Raw genomic sequence first — 18,081 nt, forward strand, 5'->3', positions numbered from 1 at the left:
CATTTCCGTATAAATTGACAATGAAATATCGGTGAGTGTAAAATAGTGGCTTCGTTAGATGGAATGTTCGAACCGACGTGTCTGACTTATGATGTCTGTATTCACTTAAATCAAGCGACGATTTGCTTGCACATTTACGGTCTGTTTCTACTGAGTACACTGAAAATTGTATACACACTGTAGGTAATTACATTTAACTAATGCACCGTGAATGTTTATGCAAATTCCAATTTAGAGGAAGTGGAATATTTGCCTGAAATAAGATAAATTTTACATTAATGTTTAACTCGAACTAATTTAAAACTCTTTCATTTGGGCCTTTAATGAAAATTTAAAATATATGTTTTGTAGATCTATGTTATTTATACATTTATGTTATTTGTAACGAAGAAAATGTTTTTTGCATATGATTTCGTAAACAAATGCTTCTAATTGATTATTAAAGATCAGGTCGTTTGGTACAATTATAAAAAAGTTGTTAGCTTTTAAAAGGTGTACGAATACTTTGCACATTGTACAAATCATTGAATATCATAGAAAATGCTTTCTTTTTCTGCAGACTGTAATTACCATTAGCGATCAAATATTTGCCAGCCTGTGTTTTATTATTTTTACTATCTTCGCTTTCAGGGGTTGTTTCGTATTAGCGGTTAGTTTCCCCGGTATCAAACCGGAAGGACTCGAACGTATGTGCTCGCTTTCAGGTAAATTTATGTGTTCGGCAGGTGGCAGGACTAGGAAATATTAATCCGAAGTAATGTATCGAATCCGGTTGATGCCTTGCTACGGGACCGTTGAACGGCGGCCAAACAGCAGCCGGTTCAACTTTTACTTTGCGCGTCGTATCGCGTACCTTCCGCCGCTTCGTAAATACTAATAAAACTGCGAGGGCGCACCCGGCCGCGTCGAAAATAAATTGAACTTCTGACGAGCGGCCCATGTAAATTTTAAATGGGCGCTGATCACGATACGACCGGCAAAAGGTCAAGGAAACGGGGGCCATCGTTTACCGGGATCATTTGCTTTTTCGACATGTCCTCGCCAAACCACCCCCAAATCACCAGGTAGTGGCGAGACTCTGAGCAAAGTCTGGAAAAATGGACGTCCAATCAATTTTCTTCATTATAATTTCTGGCATAAGTTGTAAGTGTTTGTACAAATACAAAAACTTTATGTAAATCATCTAGAAAAAATTCGAGTCGCTCGGTCCAATTTTTAAAAAGTTGGAAATTGGAACTTTTTTTCATCGCAATTTCGTAAATAGTAATTTTTAGTAACCTAGTCCTTCTGATATTCGAAAAAATTGGATTCGCTCCAATTTTGGAACAGTGAAAAATCGTGACCCCTACTTTCTTCATCGCAATTTCGATAAATAATAATTTTTAATAATCCAGCCCTTCTGATATCTCAAAGGAATTCGGTCCAATTTTTAGAAAAGTAAAAAATTGTGTCCCCTACTTTCTTTATCGAAATTTTGATAAATAGTAATTTTTAGTAAACCAGCCCTTCTGATATGTATCTGAAAGATTTCGTTCCAATTTTAAAAAAGTAAATAATCGTGATCCCTACTTTTTTCCTCCAATTGTATAAAGGTCATTAACTTTCGCGAGGTGAATTTTGCCGCCGAGTGTGTAGTAGAACGCGGTATGATAATTTTTCAGTTAGGATGCAGGAAGGAGCGTTTCGGATTGACAATATAATGAAAGACTCGCTGTTAAAGGAAAAGGAGGCACAAAGAAGGTAAACAAGAAGTCGGAAAGGCGGTGGGAAGGCAGTGAAAGACAGGAGGTACATTTCCCGGTACCTTTTGCCTTTTTCCGCGGTTAAAAGGTACTACAGTGCGATCGAAAACGCCTACCTAAAGCACTTGCTAAGAGCCTTTTCTAACCCATTACTGTAGACGCTATAGAAAAGGTACGGTTGCCCTCTGGACAGGTTTAAAAGGTTTAAAGCGCGACTGCCCCGATACATACATACATCATTCTGAACAATGATATCGGAACAGCGGTATTGTTTTGACAGGAAGATAAACATGTCCGATGCTTGTATTCGAAAGCGTACGCTCCATGTTTCATTCGGTCACTACAGCCCGGACAAAAGCAATCGGCTACACAAGGACACTTCTTCCACTCTAAATTACGTCAGCCACGTGGCGAGCGCGCCGCCGGTTACAACCTACCACCTTTAAGTCTACTGCAACAGCTAAAGACAACGTCTCAACATTTTTTTCAAAATATTAGCCTTTAACTTACAGATTTCAGAATGTTCTGAAAACAACGTTTCAACATTTTCAAGCATATAGTGGTTATAGGATATTTTTTAAAGGGACTTTTTACAGCTGAGAAGATACCAACTTTAAACTTTTATAGATTATTCAATGCATATTAAAAGATACTAAACACACACGCACACACACATACTACTTTTTTCTTATTAAAATATTTTATTTTTTATTATATTCACAAATTCATTACACACACATTCATACATACATATGTTATTACATTCACAAATTCATTACACATTCATACATATTTAATTACATTCACCAATTCATTACATTCACATACATAGTTTATTACACATTCATACATATTTTATTACATTCACAAATTCATTATATTCACAAATAAATTACACATTCATACATATTTTATTGCATTCACAAATTCATTACATTCATACAAATTTTATTACATTCACAACTTACATTCGTTTTTAAAAAATTCCTAAGAATATGTTTCATTGGACTCTCAGATGCTCGCGGAACCCGGGAACGAGGGTCAAGTAAACCGAGCATTTTCATACCGAATTTGACGGACAAATGGCGGACGGCCCAGTGAAATCAAGTTTTTTTTTCCCCGGTAAACTAGAGCGAGGGATCGCAGTCGATTTATCTTTAACCCGTTCGTAATTTGCGCTCGTAAAGAAGAGAGATACGGGGCCCGAGTAGAACAGAAAATACTGGAGGCTGACGCTTTAAGTGCATTCGATCGCGGTGTAATAGCTTTTAACTACAGAAACAAAGAAAGGTACGATTACCACCGACGTACCCTTTCATTCCTCTCCTCCTCCACCTCCTTCTTCCCGTTCGCTTCTCCTTTCGCTCCTTTTAACTCCTACTTCGCGAGCTTTCGAAACAAAGCGCGGGCACTTGGCACGCATCCCGAAACTCTCAACGACCGACAGTACAGATTGTCAGGTGTTCTCTGGATGTGACCTAATATTTCACACAGGATACAACAGATACTTCTGCAGCGAACTCCCCGACGACGAACTTTCGCCCCCGAAATCCGAACATCTGTTGGATATATTTTTCTCTTTCTATTATTCCTCGTTCCGGGACTTGTTCTAGCCGGCCACAAAGAGACCGACGAGCTCCGTAATACCAAGGACAAGTAAGATTAGTTGACAAAGTCCATAGTGGCTCAAATAGTATTAATGATTCTGTTCTGACAATTGCAAGCAGAGAGTATATTGGCACATTTTAAACGTGCTTTATTAGTAGGCGGATCTTTGTGTCAAAATGAAAATTGGTTGCGTCAATTGCAAGAAAGTAGCACAGGCCTGCGTTAAAGATCGCAATAATTCCAAAGTAGTCTGGTCAAACGAAGTTACCCTTTTAAAGATGAATTAATTACAGTACCCCAATGGAAAAGCGCCGCGAAGAAAAATAAAGACTCGAAACGCTCTTACATTCTCAGATTTGGTAAACAAACTCTACAATCCAGACGGCTGGAACGGCGTTCGTAATTTATACGGTCGCAACGCGTCGCGTCGGCCGTTCAGGGAAATACGCGTGTATTTCACGGGATCCGAGTCGCCCGTTGCAAAAAGAGACAGGAGTCGTTCCCGCGCGGCAACAACATTCCTCCTTAGCTGGGATTCTTTGATCAACAGCCAATTTAAGAGTCCGCCGAGCGCCGAGAAAAAGTGGCCGAAAAAAATATGTACACTCGAAGCCTAGCAGGCTCTTTATACGATGTAAAACGAGTGGCTTGGCACCCTCGCACGAGTTTCTCCACCTTGCCGATCTACGAACGCGCGACGAGACCCCCGTCGTTCGCAATAAAGAAAACCTATGGCGGGTGGTCCTCGGCTTCCGGTTTTTCCCGTTCGACTACCCATGGCTCTTTCCCCCCATGCTCTCTTTCTCGTTCCCATTCGCGTTTCCTGCAAAACTGTTTTCCTGGCAGCGGTCTACTGTCGAAGCGATTCTTCAATGCGTCCGCGCGCGTCCATCATCCCCTTTTCCGCGCAGCGGGGGCGCGAACTACGCCCTCCGATGGAAACCAGCCACTCGAATCATCGGGGACGAGATTTCGATGTACACTTTCGTACGCAAAAGAACCCAGTCATAATAGATTCCATTTTGGTCGAGTATTTTCCAAAGCGAGTGAACTTCGACCATTCTTTTTATATGTTAACCCTTAGCACTCGAGTGGTGACTCTTAGGCGCCGCTAAAAATTGCGTACCATTATTCAAAATACTATTTACATTGCTAAATATGTTGGTATGTAATCAGTAGACTGCGGATCTTCATGTAAAATAGAAAATGTTCGCATTGATTGCAAGACACAGGAGCCAAATAGAAAGTTCTTTTCTCTTTTAATTATCTTATTAAGCTGAAATTAATACACTGATGTCCTTAAATCTTTGCCCATTTTCGTCATAAATGCATAAAATTCGCAGTCTAGTAATCAGTTACTACACATTTAAGTATCGTAAGAGTTATTCTATCAATTTCACACCCATGAAATTTAAAAAAACCATAGGAAATGGAAATATAACAATTGCAAAACATTAAGTTAGAACATTGCAGCAATTCGATTGATAAATTCTTTTTTCCATGATGAAATGAATTCGTTGAAAAATTAAAAATGTGATTGTTATTATTGCAGTACGTACTTCGATGATATTGATTATGTTTGAAAGACCATCGATAGAATGAGGAAGGATCGTCGTCGAACAGACGAAATTCAAATCCCTCCGTAAAAAAAGAGGGGGGATCATGAACGAGGGATGTTAATTCGCGGAGGACATCAGCGATTAGAACAAAGAGCAAAGCAATCGGTAATCGGAGCGACGTCGTAGTACGAGCCGACACTCTCGGGGTATCTCGCAGCAGATTAATGTCGCCGTTTTCCCCCCCAGTTCTCTCACGGAAATTAGTTCTGCGGAAACGCTGTTCGTCTTCGCATGTCCGTCTCACGGATCGACGGTTTTACGAGGACAGGATAGCTGCGTCATTGACCGTTGTCGTTGAAATTCGAATGGGCAAACTTGACTGCTGCCATCGGCGCAGTTAGCCGGCTTTCCCCATTTGTTCCCGAACTTGGTGAATATCAGATCGTTCGCGGAGGGTGTGGGTGAAATCGTCCCGAATTCGAGCGATAACTGCTCTTCGCGAAGACTGTAGATGTCAGATAAGACAATTGTCAGCGGAAGAGAAGCTGCCGTTTGCTCGACGAACGAATGAAAAATTCGACATCGATGTGCATACATCTTCGACCAATTAAGGTCTTTTAAGATCGCCCATAAATTTTTAACCACGTCTCTTTTAATTTTAGTATGCTTTTGTTTGATCGTTTCCATCTGATATCTAAATAATTTAATTATAGGGGTTGAAGGGAGTCTTTTGCGCATGAAACGATGATCGAACGCTGTAGCATAAATGTCAATGACTCAAGCCTCAATAAAATCAGTGATCCGTGTCCTGTAGGGCCGTAGGGTGCCGAGTCAATGTTCCAGTGATAATCCCTTCCTTCCCTTTGTTGCACGCTATATTTACGCAAGAAAACATTTTTCAATTGTTTTGTCTCTTGTGCATAACATTTTAATGAATTTCTCAAACAGTTTATCGAGAGACTACGAAATTGTGTGCTCGAAGGGAGGACGCAAGAGCCTTTCGGGGCGAATTCGAGTCGTATTTGGGTCAAAAATGAAAATAGAACGCCTGTGGTCAATATCAACGATGACCTCATCGTCCTCCTCATAAAGTTCGAAAATATCGGTTCACGATCGATTCTGGTAGCTCATTTCCGACGGGAAAACAGGGGAATAACAGCACTTTAATCTCTTTCTTGATGCCGCAGAAGGATCTTTCCGAACCAATTTCTCCCTTCTTTTACTGATTCTTCCGACGATTTTGGACAGGACATTACGGAGGTTAAGGGTCTATAGACCGAAGGGACATGTGAGATAACACATAATTTCCTGACAGTCTTTTACAACTCTGTTCATATTTCGAAGAGAACTCCGGGGAATCATGGGAACTAATAACGCATTAGATCTTATCTTAATCAGAAAGATTCAGCCAGCAGAAATACCATTAACGTCAATACCACCAAATCCAATTATAATTTCATTGTACAAAGTTAATTTATAAATTCTACATAATTTATTGGTAAATTAGTGAAACTAGAACAGACCCTGATAATTGATATTGAATATAAATTGCATGGTTTAAAATAAAATATGCGAGAACAATAATCTCTGTGCTGCTTGAAAATGCGATAAATATTCATGTATTCCACGCAGCTCGGTTGTGGGGTGTAAACCACACTGTAACAGCATAAACGTTATTGACGTTGCACGTTCTAATGAAATGATTGATGAGGCGTGAACGATAAATTTCTTTCGATCTGTAATATGTTAGCTGAATTCATATTTATGCTACCGTTCGCAGGATTTTCGTTGACAAGCTCGGGAGTGAAGTATTTACACGCGTTTATGAAAGTCATGGCTCGATGGAATCGGGAAATGACCCGTGCTGGCGGCCATATTGAATTCGCGCGTCTTGCGGGACTTTCAGTAGAGGTACTCTGAAGATCATATCAGAATTTCAACGATTTTCTTGGTATATTAAAAATTCAAATGAAATTTTAGAATAACTGTTACTTTTGGTCCCTGCTTTTAAAGAGTGTCCGAATACTTATTAGTGGGAGTCACTGTATTTACTGGCGGTTGGGAATTTCAGAAATCGCATTAAAGTGAAAAAAAAGGGTGGTTCAATGAATCGGATTTTCTGCTTTAGTATCATTCGAGGGAATTTGTAGCCATTAGTGCGGCCGTTAATCGATTAATCGACCGGGCAATTCAAGGATCCGCCGGAGTGGTAGGCAAATGAAGGCGAAAAAGGAATCATAAGAAAGGGACGACAGAATTGAAAAGAATCTCTCTTTAGGGAGAAGAAAAACTCGGAAAACGAAACCCCGGTGTAATATTCCGGGAAAATTTCACAAATCGATGGAAGGAACGGAAACGAGCGAAAGGAAGAAACAAAGAAGGATGGAAGGGTAGCGAATGGGGGAAGAGAGCGCGACGCGGGTTCGGAAAGTGGAATATTTCTGTGCTCGTTAAAACGCGCAGCTTCAGCATCCAGTGCAAACTGCAAGGAAGAAAGCCTTTCTCATTGCGGAACGTGACGCGTTTCATCTTTCTTCGACTTTTCTATAGAATAACTATTGCTTCGTGTTCGTCGTGAAAAATCTTCGCTTCCACGCTCTCTGTCTTATGTGCCATTCAAAACTTATCCAATGTAACGCGATCGCTCGATTCGAGAAATCTAAAGCTGGAAGATCCACTAATATTTTAACACTTCATTAATAAGATTTTCAATAATTGTGCTGTAACAAATTGAAGCTTAAAAATCTTCTTGTACACAGTAATCCCGGCGGAACTTATTGGATTTTGTTATTCAGGGTGAGTTGTTGGTTTATGATTAAAGTTGTTATTGCTATTCAAAGGATTCTTTGAAACACAATTCAACAATTGTGGAATAATCACCGGTAGATAATGTGTTAATAATTTCTATTATCTATTTATTAATTATTTAAACCGATTGGTTTAGTTAGCAAGTTCAGTATTGTTACATGTAGCTTAAGATTGCTCAAATAATGTGTCAACGTGAATAAAATTTGGATTTGCGTAACATCATGCTCCACAATAATTGTTGCGCAAAATGATCGTGAATATAGGCCCCTTTAGATTACATTGGTGTTACATTATTTTTGTATTTATTTCCCACGGAAACATTTTTATCATTCCAATAACTGTCAAGAAAAATCTGGACTGGTCGTTCTACCGGTGATAGGACGTGTAGTGTTCGAACCTAGAATTCTTTTGGAGGACAGAACCTTCGTAACAGTCTCCCCACTCCACCTTCGTAGTGGGAGAAAGACAGAGACATCTCCAGACGCGCCGAGGCACGCTCCTTCGGTTACTGAATCATGCAAATACTAATAATTGCATGGGCGATGCCACGGGTAATTGAACTGTAAACACCCAGCCTGTTCTTGAGGTGGAGCTTGATGGCGAGCTTTGCGAGATTTCGACCGTCCCTCTGTTCCCAGCTGAACAAAGGAAGAAAGGGAAAGATCAAGGAAGCAGGACGAGAAAGCGAAAGGGAGGGCTGGGTTAAAGGAGAAGACGATGTTACCTGGTTACGTTCAACTTCGTTCCGAAGAAGCGCGTGTTTCTTTCTGAAATGATATAAGGAACTTGCCGCGCTAAGTGCTCGCTTAGAAACACCCTTTGACGATGATCGAATTCGTACACGTTGTTAGGTAGATCCTCGGAAACGATATTTTACGGTGCGGTGAAAGAATTTTTTGTTACGAAATATTCTGCACAATATTACACCGAACCGAGTAACTTTCGTGTTGGAACGGTTTTTAGAAATTTGCATGCGTTAACGGTCGAGTTCTCTAGCCGTTGCATCGTTTTGTAAATGTTTCGCTCGACTTAACCCTCGGACTACCGACGATTTTTATAGCTACGCAATTGGCAAATGCTTAGGACCGTTCACAGCTTGGATTAATAATTTTTGAAAATTTACTTTGTCTATTCCAGTTAGTTTAATTGCCACAAATTGAGTACTTAAATTTGGATGTTCCCGGTCAAAATTGACTCCGGCACAGCACTCGTAGGATTAATAGAAATTATTTTTGTCTGCATCGGTTGCAAGAAGTAGAAATTAAATTAAATGCTATTTCTTCCCGTAACGATTTAATTTTAATTTCACTTTTAAAACTTTCTAAAATGCGAATGCACAAAGATCCGCCGTCTAGTAACAACAAATGGAAGCGAAATCGCTTTCCGAACGACCTGATACAAGGCTGGCGGAGTGGTCGCGTAATTAAGTTGTGTAAGGGTAAATAATTAGCGGGGTTTAACGACGGTTGTGCTTATTATCAATTTGGACAGTTCCCGGCGCGATTGTCAAAAGTCCCGTAGTCCTGACGTCAGGTAGGAACTGCGGAGTAGCAGTGGCACAGCAGCCGAATTCAAAGCCGCGTCTGATATTCCCCTTATGAAGCTTTCATACGTTCCCACAGCATAAATAATTCGTCGTAACAGCGATTGCGACACCGACACAGGGAGACAAAATTCGAGGGTCGTTCCGCCCGTTCATATTTGCCTCGTTCGAGGTTCCTCCGGAAGGAAACAAAGGCGCGTCTAATTAACACGCTTGAGATAGAAACGGAGCCTTTCTCGTTTCGCCTGGCTGAGGCCTGAATGCAGACCAGCAGCCTGAACGCCGCTCTGCAAAAGGGTGCAGATGATCCAGGAGATGGAAGCCGGTCCAAGGTAAAAGAAGTAGACCCGATAGCCTCTTTAACGACTTAGACAAGCCTTGGTAATTAGTGGTCTCCACCGCTCAACCCCCTTCAAACACCGGCGCAAGCCTTTCCTCCCTTCTTTCAAGGGGGAGGGCAGGACTAACCTAACACCGACGATGGACAATAGTCCATCTACCCACGTGAGCGTCATCGAATTTTTCTGAAAGCGTCACTCGATCTTACAGACTCCTCTGCTGATCCTCATCTCCGCAAAAGGACACCCTAAACGGAGCAACCATTTGAACACTGAACCTACCGACCATCAGAAGTGACTGCACAGAAAGAATTTTTAGAAAATTCTCTCCATTTATCATTTTTATCGAAACAATTTCTCTACGTGTTTACTTTCTTCGAATATGCAATCACGCAACAGCAGATCAATGTTTCTCGTTAGCGCACGATATTCCGTGTACAATTTAATTGAAAGTACAATTAATGGAAACGCATATTCACAAAGGAGGGTAATACATTTTTAATCAGACATCGTCCCAAGGTTACAAATAAATGGCGCGTGCAACATGGAATATTTTGCAATCATTAAACTGCACTCACCGTCGAAATGTCCATGATGGAAATGGTTCCAATTAAACGTAATGAATTTCTATAATTCAGAACTGGCAATGTAAACGAAGTACATACCTACCGAAATCGAAAATTCACAATAGAATGTCTCGATTGGAAATAACGCTCGAGTATTGTTGCAGGCGAATGGACCACACGTGAGTAATATACAGTGAGTGTAAAAAGTATTCGTACGCTCTTTAAAGTAGAATAACTTTCTTATAATTGTACCAAACGACCTGATTTTTATATAATCAATTAGAGGCGTTGGTTTACAAAATGATATGCACTAAAAAAATGTTTCAAAAATTATAATTTACAAGGTTACATGCGAAAAAAATATAAAAGGACATGCAAATAAAAAATTTGTAAAAAATTTTTTATTTTTGCATGTACCTTGTAAAGTATAATTTTTGGAAAATCTTTCTTTTCATATCATTTCGTAAACCAATGCTCCTAATTGATTATAAAAAAATCAGGTCCATTGTTACAATTGTAAAAAAGTTATTCTATCTTGAAGGGCGTACGAAAACTTTTTACACTCACTGTACATACATATAGACACGGAACAATTAAAATTGTATTTTAACAATATCTCTGGAGTACGCCGTCGACAACCAAAATGGCGGACTTCTCGAATAACGAGAGATGTTGAAGTGGGAAAGTGTTAGAAACAAATTTAGTTCGAAATGGGGTTTCGATTGCTTTTCAAACTGATTCAATCGAGTCGATTGCATCATGGCGCTCAATAGACGACTGATTATCAATGGGACTAGTGATAATCCGAATAACAATCTTCGCAGACGTGCCAATTTGCAGACTATTATAACTAGGAACAAGAAAAGTGCAGATCTAGAACAAATATCAGGAGACTGCGGATTTTTATGCAAAATAAAAATTGTGTGGATTAATTTCAAGACATAGAACCACGTAGACATTTATTTATTTTTTCGAATAATTATATAATCAGTCGAAAATGCTACAGGAGAATATTGGAGACTCGTTAATTACTTTTCTGGCGTAGAGAATGCACACGTTACAAATAATAAATAAATTCTAAAGAGAGGGAGAGATAGGTCGACGAATTAATTTTCGCGAAAATTGGTCTGCGGTCGACGCGTGAACGCAAGTTAATGGTGAAATAGTTTCGCCAACAGTGGTGAACTGAAAGTAGCAAAACGCAAAGGATTTCCCGTGGTTCCCGATACGTGACAGTCAGTAAGAAAGCCATTTAGGGGAAGCGGAAGTTGGCAAGTCGGAAGCACAGAGCGCGGGCGGGTAGGTAAATGCGTTCCATAACCAATTATCGGCCACGAAAGCCGCGAAATAACGCTAATTACGCATTTAACAAGAAAAAGGGAAAGAGAGTGGAAGTTCGAATCCGCGAAAGCTCCGTGAGAGTGCGCATGATCCCAGCCCCCTCCCGTTTGTTTCGTCTGTGTGCGCGTAATTCACGTAGGTGCGCGTCCGTTCGTCGTTGTGGTGGTTCCGTGGGGTGGTTGGAGCCCACGTGGAGCAACACGGTACTGTCAGTCGCACCCGGCGAGTCATTCGTGTATCACGGTTCCCCATTCCGGACTGTTTTCATATCACCCCCCTTCCGCTGCTTTTGCGCGAGTTTTCTGTGCGTTCATGGTTGCCTAATGTGATGGTGGGGTTGCGGGACGCGCTCTAAAGTCGGACAGGTAAGCCATGCTTCAAGTTAACGACAAATAGTGACGACAATTCTTTCCACAAGTGCCTTAAAATTAGAATTAATCACTGAAATATATACAAAGTACCTTTACAGACACCCTTACTGGGTAGGAAGCTGCTCTTCACCTCTTGTTCTACTATTTATTTTGTGGTTACAGTGTTTAGACATTTTTCATCGTTCAAAATTTTATACAGAAAAGAGGGAAGACTCGATATTGTAGGGCAAGGGAGTGAAAATATCGTAATTTGTCCTTGACAGCAAGTGTCAAGTGAGAAATCATCGTGGCTGAAGTTGACAACATTTTTAAATTTGTTAAAAGTGGTTTTTCTACCCAGAAAGATTAAGGGCAAGGGGGTGAAACGATCGTAATTTGTCTTTGACAGCACCTGTCAAGTGAGAGATCATCGTGGCTGTGGTTGACAAAGATTTTAAAATTGTTTGAAAATATGCACACATTACTAAACTGCGGATTTTTATGAATTCATGAAGAGATTGGCTAGGTGAAATATAAAACAGTGAAGATTAGAAAAATCTAGAGATAGTGTTATGTACTTTTCAGGTTTTAAAAAACTATTAGGGGATGTGTGAAATAAGTTTTTATTTAACTCCTGCTGCCCACAATCGTTTCTGAAGATTTTTATTTTGCATAAAGATCCGTAGACTTGCACATTGCATATAAAATTACACGCAATATTAAAAATAGTTTTTCCACCCCAAAAGTGTCCCCTAACAATCTTGACCTAGCCAGAACCAGTGAGGATCCTCATTAATGATTTAGACTTTTGTTGGCTCTCCTGAATTAAAAAATTGACACGAAATCGATTAGGCTTTTCGTTCTCACTCTACGGGGGTTGACTTCGCGAAGAATGAAGCACCTTAGATTTAAAAGGTGACAGTGCGACTTGTTGACTGGTGGTTTCACTTCTTATGCGAAACGACTTAGGGAATTCTGGAAGTGTTGTCGGGGGTGCACATCGTAGCCACCCCCGGGGAGCATCATGCTGTGGTTATAGTGAGGAAAATGAAACGCGAAGAGTATGAAGGATCATCTCTGTTGGATTGTGTGTCGGGGGAAAGGAGCTTTCGCCGCTTAAATGAGGGAAAGCTTCGTTCTTTCTGATCACTCTCTGTGTTAAACGGTTCTGGTGAAGTTGATTAATAGTGAGAGAGTACTGTGATTATTTTGTCGTTGATCGTACACTGTTGTCGTTGAGTTGCGAGCAGGTAGTTCGATGGGAGTTAGGCGAGATTTTATGTTAAAGTTCGTAGTTGATGTAGTTGATGCTCCGGGGATCTGATGAACGCGTATTTGCTGCACAGTGGGCAGAACCGTGGGGGTAATTACGCTGTCGAAATTACTGTTTTGGGCTTTCGGCAGAATTATGTTTGATTGCTACCGTTTCGCAACAATGTTGGTGTAAACTGTTCTTTGTTGTTCTGAAACTTGCTTTGGAACAATTTATATGGTAAGAGACTATTTTAACGCCAGGTTATTAAAATTAGAATTTTTTGTAAAAACAGGAGTTTATTAAAATTGTATTTTCTGTGATGATTAGATAAAAGATTCTGTAAAAATGCATAAATGTGCATGAAAATGTCAGATTTCTAGTAATTGTATAAATAATCGTGAAAATGCTTCGAACCGGAATTTGAAATACAAAATATACCCAAATGAAATTTAGTGTCTGACCAATTTTTACCAATTTTTAAAAATTGATGCGAGCATAATCAACACGCATACAAATCTTGGATTTCTAGTAATCGTAAAAATAATTGTAGAAATGTTCGCAAGCCGAATTTGAAATAGGAACTGTACAGAAATGAAATGTAGTGTCTGGGCGATTTTTCAACAGGAACGAAAACCGCTGGAAAAAGGTGTGAAAATTCCTCTTCCGTAATTGTTCCTTTTTCCGTGTAGGAATGTGATAGGGATAGAGGACGCCTCTTGTGCGTGACCGAGTACAACAAAGCCAATCGATCGACATCAATCAACGGAGTTTTTCAAAACCGGTGGTCGGGGGGTGGCTGGCAGACAGCGTAAAAAGTATTTTCTACGTGATCATTTACGCCGACCATAAATTACGGATCTTTCCCGGGCGCGTTCGTCAATGGAGTTTTTTCCATCGTTACTTTCTCTGTCGCGTGAATGAGAGCGAGCGAGCACTATTCAGATTGGTGGAGTAGATGGAGTAGGAGTAGATGAAGAGAGGGGGTACGAGAATTAATTAGTTTGAGAAGCCCAATTAAAAATAAAAATGTCGAGTGACCGAGGCCGGTGGCTCTCCCATGGTCAATCGTTTGATCGTTCGTTAACCGGCGACGACGACGACGTCGACCGTCGACAGGCTCGCTAAAAATCCATTCCGCTTGGCAAATGACGTATCCGCCGTCGATGATTCGACGATTAAAAAATGCCCCGTTCGATACAACCGACGTGTGTGCTCCGAGTGGCCAATAAAAATTCATTACATTCGGCCAGCGAGCGCGCGCGCAACCAGTGGAAATAAACGATCGCGCGATGAGCATCGCTCGCGTGCGAGCATTTTGTAAATAACCGCGTAATGTCACGTATGGTAAAAATTCATTGCTTTCGGTAAATTGAGCCCGGCGACACGATCACGCACTATCACTTTCTCTCTCTCTCTCTCTCTCTCTCTCTCTCTCTCTCTCTCTCTCTCTCTCTCCCTCTCTAGCTCTCTTTCGCTCGCTTTTTTTTATTCTGTATGCGGAGGGCGATTGATACGGCGGAGTTCTACGTGACGCACGATACATACACGGTTCAATAAAAATTTGAATGGTCCCCGACTGCATTAACTCTTGCCGGGGAACGCCGTGTGCAAATTAGTTTGCAGTTTTGACGTTTTACTCTGCTGCATCTGTTGCTAATTGTTTGATTAGCTCGCGGGATTCTTCAGCACAGTTTTCTTCAATTTAACATGTGAACGATTTTTTAATTAAATGCGAGAACGATTTTTTAATTTAATATGTGAACGATTTTTTAATTAAATGCGACAACGATGTTTTAATTAAATGTGAGAACGATTTTTAATTTAATAGAAGAACGATCTAATATAATATTCTATCAAGTGTGTGACTGACCTTTTTTTCATTGCTGCCGGGGAGAGGGGTGCAGTCTACAGCCTCTTTTGCTAATTGTTTGATTAGGACTCGCGATTCTTCAGCAGAGGTTTTATTGATTTAATGTTAGATCAATTGTTTAGTTTAATAGAAGAACGGCTTAACACACAATATTTGATTAACTGTGACTGACCTTTTTCATTCGTAATTAAATCCCGGCAACAACGAGTTTACTAAAAGTAATCTACCCTTTTGTTCGAAATTCCATCACGGTAACAAAAGAGAAATTACCGACTTTCCGAAAGCCGTGTATTGTCATTTTTAATACCGGCCGTGCATAAAAGTAATATGATTTTGTGTAATTTAATTGAACGCACAGTGACACAATATAATTGTTCAAAGCAAATCCTTTAAAAAAATTTCCTTAAAGCTTTTCGATGAAATACTTTGTAAAACGTGTTATTAGCTCGGAAGATTTGTAGTTTACACGCTTAATAAACAATTCTCATTTATATCGTGTAACGCGTATAACCCGTGTAACCGCGTTGCTGAATATTGAAAGTTATCGGGACCATAAATTCGCTTGGGGGTCGAGATCGTGTTAAGTATGTGCATTTCAGAAGATTGAACGTGTAGCATAGTGTAGCGTGTCGATATATACATGTCATTTATCATCCATTTGCAAAGTGATTATACGATAAAAGAAAAATTCACCAGTTTCACTCGGCGATCTCTCCCGCCGTTGAACGTTCCCGGTTGCTCGAAAATTTTACGTCAATTATGCAGGTTTCAAGTTTCACTTATAGAGGAGTTTGCAAAGAAAGTTCCCGGTTCCAAAGAAACTTCTGGTTTGTGCCGCGGAATATTGCTTCGTCATAAATTCTGATTTTTAGCTCACCGCTGCCTCGTAACTCGGAAATCTGGGTCTCTCGTTAGCATACATTTGTGTATAGCTTATTCCCCAATTATGAGCATCGGTTTAATCTCATAAACATAATTAGAAGACCGATGGGTACGATTCACTTCGAGATACGGATCCGAGTCAATTGATTTTAAAACATTCGTGCAAATACTCGGTTCATTAACCATAAATAATTCCACTTAAACTACAGCGTACAGGAACATTAATAAATCATTGTTTATATTATATTTTATAGTCACTAATGTCATGATTTTATTTAAATTTATATTAAATGTTTCTATCTACTCCGACATTAATTTTATAACAGAAGAAATTTTGAACTAATTGCTTAATAAAATTTTGGGGAAAAATTAATCATTCAACTGGATTCATTATTTTATGGAGAACCAGGAAGAAAATTATTTTCTCCTTTTTAGTGCATTGTCATACAAGCGTGGTTTTCAAAAAGTTTTTTTTTATTTATTTAACCACTGCTTCCCGCGATGCAGACTATTTTTATATCGCATAAAAATCCGCAGTCTGTCTAAACCGTCCCATAAAAAAAGTGTCCAGAAAATGTGTCGAGTGAAATTTTGCTGTCAATAAATTTTGCTCGCACTGAGAACAATTTAGGGGTGGGTGAACGAGTGTTAATAGTTCCCCAAGTGGTCCGTCGTTAAACAAATCTGTTGTCGCAGTTTCGCAGGGTCAGTTCCCGGCGGAGCGACCAGTCAAAGTGTCAAAACCACTGTTTAAAACGTACAAAGCCGTTTCTAAGCGTGTTCCTTTGTCCCATATACATACACGTATGTACATACATATGTATATCCGTTCGCCACATTTCAACCCCGGAGAACCGCGTCGCCTTTACCAATCGAATTCTCAACTCTCTCTCCGTTGAACGGGCCGTTACGAATTTACGTGACGGAAATATCGTCCGATATTACACCGCGATATCATAAAGCCCCTATACACATCGAACCCGGGAGAATCGCGCGCGTCATATCCACCGGCGCGCCGCGGCAGACGGTGTCGATCTTACGGTGATATTCTTTTTCACCAATCGTAAAATTCAACCGTTTCCAGATATGCCGAGTGCTGCTCCACCGTTCGCCAATTAACACCAGTTCACCGACAGATTCACATGGACTTCTTTCACCTCCTTTTACTACCCGGTTTTTTATTCTGTTTAGAGTGGCCTCAAAGGCTCGGATTATTGGCTATTAAGTTGTTGCGCGGACAAGCTTCGATTATTAACAGCACCTTTACTCTGACGCTAGTTCCAGCTTTTTCTCAGAATTATTTTGACCGCACGCTTTCGCGGCGAATTACTCGACCTATTTCATTTTTTTGCACAGGTTACTGAATTGAGTACTGGCAATAAATATTGTTTAGTTAAAAATGTTGTGTCCCGATTGCGAGACACAGGAGCCAATTATAAACCTAGCGAGCATTAACATCGATTCAAATGTTTTACCTTACGAAAATGACGAAACTGTATTCAGTTGGATTGTGTACGATTTTTGTCATCGTGTGTTGCTGGGATAAAGAAATTATTTGAAATTGGTAATTAAAACAAAGTCAAGTTCTTTGGATCAATTTTAAAAAAGTTATGCGACTTTTAAGAGTGTCCATTTAACATTGTTCCCAACTGTATATGTATATACAGTACTCTTAAACAATTTTGTGATCACAAATTGATTCGTCATAAAGAAATTTATTGACACCGATAATTAAAAAAAGTTAAGCCCTTTGGACCAATTTTAAAAAAGCTGTACGGCTTTTAAGAGTGTGCATTTTTAACATTGTCCCCGACTGTATATGTATACGGTACATTTAAACAATTTTGTGATCGCGAATTGACTGGAATTGAGCGAGAGAAGTTACCCCCTCTCTGTCCCAGTGTCAGATTATTCACGTGACACAGTGTCACACGCACGCCAGAGACGGAGCGCGTCACGTGACCGTAGAATTGTGGGGGGGGGGCAGCATCGTGGAAGGGGAAGGGTAGAGTGGAGACAAGTCTCTCGCCGACTGTGGATCAAAGAGATGAAAAATTCCGTACTGTACAGCGTAACAAGACGAACGACCGCAATGAAACGGAAACCAGGATTTGTCAGATAATAAAGCACGATTGTTTCGGGGATGGTCGTCGACTTAATTGATCGATCACTCGAAAGGAAATCGCCCTTCCACGGGGTCGGCTCCTGGCTCTGAATAA

General features: G+C 40.2%; 1 protein-coding gene across 11 annotated transcripts in view; it reads left to right on the forward strand.

The window, feature by feature from the left end:
• The window catches only part of LOC143217291 (EGFR adapter protein), a 209,521-nt gene that overhangs the window by 47,976 nt on the left and 143,464 nt on the right, over positions 1-18,081 (forward strand). For 2 of the 11 annotated variants that reach the window (XM_076441399.1, XM_076441400.1), the window contains exon 1: positions 11,276-11,870. The exons of the other annotated variants lie outside the window; for them this stretch is intronic. The gene's annotated coding sequence lies outside the window, so the exon portion shown is untranslated. Of the gene's footprint in view, positions 1-11,275; positions 11,871-18,081 lie in introns of those variants that run through there. 11 annotated transcript variants of the gene reach the window in all.

This window comes from Lasioglossum baleicum, chromosome 16 (genome assembly GCF_051020765.1).
Source record: "Lasioglossum baleicum chromosome 16, iyLasBale1, whole genome shotgun sequence".
In the NCBI taxonomy this organism is placed as follows: Eukaryota; Metazoa; Arthropoda; class Insecta; order Hymenoptera; family Halictidae; genus Lasioglossum; species Lasioglossum baleicum.